Source organism: Bactrocera neohumeralis, chromosome 6 (genome assembly GCF_024586455.1).
Source record: "Bactrocera neohumeralis isolate Rockhampton chromosome 6, APGP_CSIRO_Bneo_wtdbg2-racon-allhic-juicebox.fasta_v2, whole genome shotgun sequence".
Lineage (NCBI taxonomy): Eukaryota > Metazoa > Arthropoda > Insecta > Diptera > Tephritidae > Bactrocera > Bactrocera neohumeralis.
Window position 1 is genome coordinate 58,052,775 of NC_065923.1, and position 5,287 is coordinate 58,058,061.

The following is a 5,287-nucleotide window of genomic DNA, read 5'->3' on the forward strand; positions in this document are numbered from 1 at the left end:
GATGTTTGTCTTGACTCTCCAGGTGCTCGGAGACAACTGACCAGCCGCTCGCTCGTTGGCTAGGAACACGCTCAATCGAATCCAATCGGTGCGCGAGTTAATTTTTATCAGAAGTAAAAATGAGTCAAAAGAATATATTTTGAGCTGCACCGAAATGTGTACTCTTTATGTATTTATACTCTTAAGACTTACTTATTACATCATTCTTACTTCTATTTATGCTAACTATATTACTAGTTGATAGTTTGTATAGATACAGATTATATTATTTGTTTAGGTTTGTTTGCATATATATAGTATATATTGTTTGCTTAGATATATTTGCTTTGTTGTCAGATAAGGTTGTTGTGGTATTCAAACTCAATGTTGTTTCGATACTTGTTTGATTAGGATTGTTTGTTGTAGTGATAGTGCATTTCAATTGTTCCAACTCAAGGTCCTTTTGATGCATTCTGTTTACTGTTGTTTTGATGTTTGTTACTATCAGAAGAAATACGTTCCTTAACTCTCTCCTGTCTTAAAATGAAATGTCCTCATTTCAAAACATCTAGGCTTGAAGTCGGCTTATAATAATTAATTATTGTATGTGTTTGATTAACTTTTCACGTTTATAATTAATACCTTTTTATATTATTTAGTAAATTATTATTTTTGTATGTTTCTTATGAGCTAAATTTTTTCTTATAATTTAGTTTTTAATTAGCGTAAATTTTCTAGAAATCTACAACCATTTTCCTTTTTGGCATGCCTTTGGAGCCGTTTTTTTGGAACTATTGGCTGTGTTTGTGGAAATTTTCACTTTTCGTATGTGTTTGATTATTTTTTTTATGTTTATAATTAATACATTTCTATATTATATACTTAATTATTTTTTCGTGTTTCATAGGATGTTTTCTTTTAGTTACTTTTTATTAGCGTTAATTTTCTAGAATTCAACAAAGATTTTCCTTTTTGGCTTGCCATGTTTTCGATGCCTTTTTTTTGGAATTATTGGCTGTGTTTGTGGAAATTTTCACTTTTCGATTGAGTATAATCTTTGCATAAATTCCTCTTGTTGCTTGTTTATAATTACCATAAATGCAGTTACTTGTGCTTGGGGTTGAGGCATTTTTGCTTCTTATTAATGAATAATTAACTGTCCAATGTTTCACGATTTTTCAGGTTCAACGTTGTCCGCTGTTTCGGGGTCTATTGCGAATCTTGGTGAAAGTATTATCCATTACTTCAGGACGTATACTTTTTTACCTTCTTCCACTTTTTCAGGAATTGTCGATGTTTGCTGTTCCAGGGTCTTTTGTGAATCTTGGTGAATTCGTCGCTGTCCGTTTTTTCAGGATCTGCTGTTGATTCATTCTGGAAGTATTGTCCGCTGTTACGGGACTTACAGTGGACCAATAAAGTTTACATACACCTAGTTGTATTAAATTACGACACGTTTATTTGTTTCAAAATTAATAAATTTTGTGGTTTTTTTCTATCCATTTCAAGATGTGTATACTTAGCATTAATATGCTATAAAAATTTTAAGTGTGCTTAAATTGGCTGTTAAAAGCAGCCATTTCTGTTTACCACAGGATACCAACCCAAAATACACATTATATCTTGTACGTGCAGGGTTGTTATGGAAATAAAAATAACTCCATAGGTCCCGTAATCACTAGACATTAATCCTATTCAAAATATCTGGAACGTTTTGGAAAATCGTATTCGAAAACATCGATTTTCTTCAAAATAAGGCCAAAAAATTGGATAATCGACTTAGTGGGTCAAAATATCCGGAAATAATACTAAAAATGGAGTGGGGAGCATACGTCGACGTCTAGGGACAATAATAACAACAAAATATGGGCCAAACCCGCTAAAACTGTGGTTATTACTTTTGATTTAGATAAATAATCATTAGTGTATCTAAACTTTTTTTATATAAGTTATGCTCATTTCAAGCTTTATCATTAATTTTTTTTATTCGTATAAACAAAAAAATATTTTGATATGCTATATTTAATATTAAATATACATACATCTTTTGTAAAAAGAAAACTAAAAATTTATTCATTTTATAACAAATGAACGTGTCGTAATTTAATAGAACTAGGTGTATGTAAACTTTATTGGTCCACTGTATTTTGTGAACGTCTTTTTTATGTTTAGTTGAAGTTTTAGTTGTGTTTCAAGAAAATCCAGAAATTGGTTTGTCTTACTTTTAAGGTTTGAATGTGTTAAGCTTATCTGCAGAAATGTGCAGATGTCTGTATAATCGAAAAAATACTAAGGCCGTTTAAGTTGTCCTTTTGTCTATTGTGCTGTGTTGGTCTGTCTTCGTCTTTTGTAGCTGTGTATATTTTTGCAAAACTGTTAATAAATAAATATCTAAATTTTGTTTATGTTTCCTTTGAATAATTTTTGATGTAGGTTCTTCCCATAAGTATGTGTTTACACGCCTGCATATTTTTAATATATGGTGCACAGAACACGGAACCAAAGCAGAAAAACTGACGAATTTGATTTCAGTTGTGCATGGGAATATTCAAAACAACGGCTACATTACAGAGTTGAGCGACCTGTCGAAAAAAGTTGAGAACATCTGTAAAACAATTTCAACTTTTTGGAAGAATTATAAACGCAAAAAATCTTCAGTTCTTCAATACCAATCTGGTTGGCTGAATAAAAAGGAATCGATTTTGTTAAAATGCACGCAGTGTAAATCGCAGCTGATGGAGGAAAGTACTCATCGTGGCCATCCTCAACTGGATTTTGCTGACTCTTCAACGAGAACTAAGCGACGTCGCACAGTGGCACCGCTCCATACATTTCTTGGAAAAAAATAGAAGGAGTGGTCGTACAACAATGAAACTTTGCAGAAACACTTCTCTGGACTAAATTATGAAATTTTGAAAAAATCGTGGAAAACCGCCCACTGCCACACCCGCCTCCCATATAACTGCAATTGCCAAAATTTTTATTTTTGGACGTAGGGACTTGAAATTCGGGACACTTCTTAATTGAGTTCTCCTGATGAAAAAAAATTAAACTTAAACGCAAAGTGACGTTATTTATACCCTTACCTTGATAAAAATCCAATATAACTTGCAATGTTTTAATTGAATATGTAACAGGCGAAAAATTGTGTTAGTTTTTATTTGTAATATTTTATATATATAATATTTGTCTTGTTCTAAGGAAATTTTGTTCGAATGACGCCTTAAGCTACTTATGTAAGGATCCGAAGTTATAAGAAGTCTGTTGAAGACATCAGTATTTGTGGAAATTAAAATCGATTTTACTAAAAGGGACGGTAATTGGCGGTTGTTTTTTTTTTTTTTTTTTAATTGAAAGTACAGACTCGCAACTTTCATTTTTTGATAGTAAGAGGGCTAAGCAAGGCAAAGCACATACAGTTTTTTTCCATCAAATTTCATTTTTTAGTATAATTTTTGAAAAATTATAAAAATTAGTTTACTTTGCCAATTTCAATAAATTTTTTTTTTATAAACAAGTAGGTGCTATATTTTCACTAAAAAATAAAAGAAAAGCCATAGATGTAAACTTACACACAAAAAAAAATCTTTATTTCGACAATAATTTTAATCTGATTTTATTGAATAACTTTCCGTCGACTTCTGTTAGTTTTTTTAACTATAAAGTTTCACTTTTTATAAAAAACCTTGTTGAATTTTTCTTATCCAAATATTTCTTTACGAAACAAAATCATTAAAGTTTTGAAATTGGAAAGTGGAAAAATCCTATTTTTTCCGCCGAAATGCCACTGTGCGTCGTATAGCTCAACTGAGTGAAATAGATGAGTCCGCTGTTTCTGCTCTACGCAATGAACATCAGAATCAAAAGATTCTGCCAGCAGATCCCATTTCACTCTTAATGGAGACCACCAGTATTTGCTGATAAGAAATTTTGTGAACAGCAAAATTTCCTTTGATTTGTTTCCAAGCTATCAAAAAATACAAAATTCAAAAAAAGTAGATACCCAGACAATATTTTTGTATTGAATTGCAGAGCTTACTTAACAGTACAGCATCTAGTATAATAGAGCTTCAGACCAACTTAATTGAAAGTACTTACCAACTTAATTGAAACTATTCCTGAGAATGCAGTTAGCAATCTAACTTTAATTGGAAAATGGGGCTTTGACGGAAGTACGGGGCATAGCGAGTATAAGCAAAAGTTTTCATCCAGTGATTTGAACGATAGAAGCCTATTTGTAACATGATACGTACCTCTCCAACTAGTTTCGCAAATAGATGATCAAATAATTTGGAAAAACCCCCGACCATCATCGACTCGTTACTGTAGACCGATCAGATTTCAATTCAAGAAAAAGACAACCGAACTATCGATTAAAGAAGAGAAGTATTTTAAAGAAAAAAAGGTGTGTGGAGTCCCTACGCGCGGATGAAGTTATACTTCTTAGTGATATTCCAAGAAATGCATATCATTTTGTATGAAACAAAACTAGAAAACTTAAATTCACATTTTATAAATTTATTATAATTTATTATCTCCCCGAGCATGCCTTTGCCAACAAGTCGTCTTTTCGTGACGATGGCAAAAGCTAAACATCATAAATTGCACAACTTTCTGGTGCTTCTCGCAAAAATCTGCGTCGATATGTATTCACGATCATACGTATACATACATACATATTTACGCATGTTTGTAGGCGAAGCTGCTACAGCGGCAAGGGGTGACAATCGGCGGTCATTACTTTACTTATGCCATAGAAATTCTATTGCTACGAATATGGAAATGACAACGAAATAATGCAAATATGCATATTTCTAAAGGTCATTAATTTCTTTGAAGAAGTATAGTCTTAACTTTTCAACGGCCAACGCAGAGCATTTCAACCAAAAGGAATTCATTCATTAAAATCACCACTCAGAAGTCGTTTTATCCGTCTAATATGCCACAAGACAAAATCAAAAATGAACTTCTTAAACCTCACGCTGTCAGATAAAACGATATACCTCGTCATCGCGGGTCGATTTCCAAAAAATGTAAATGAAGACTAACTACAGAAATAATCCTGGAAAGTATAGCCATAATTTTTCAACGGCCAATGCAGGGTATTTCAATAAAAGGGCACATAAAATAGTTGAGAATTCGCAGAAATGAAAGACAAAGGAAAGAAAAAGGAGTATAACTTCAATAATGAACAAGCATACAAACATACATATGCGCAGCAGCAGCAGCAAGGAAAGAGGTCACAATCGGCGATTCATTGTATATTTCTTTCATGCATAACCAAACCATAATTAGGACAACGCAATTC

At 32.3% G+C, this 5,287-nt stretch overlaps 1 pseudogene; it reads right to left on the minus strand.

Annotated features, from left to right (window-relative positions):
* Positions 1 to 4,888: 4,888 nt before the first annotated feature.
* LOC126763820 (small nucleolar RNA U3) lies at positions 4,889 to 5,058 on the minus strand (annotated as a pseudogene).
* Positions 5,059 to 5,287: the final 229 nt, after the last annotated feature.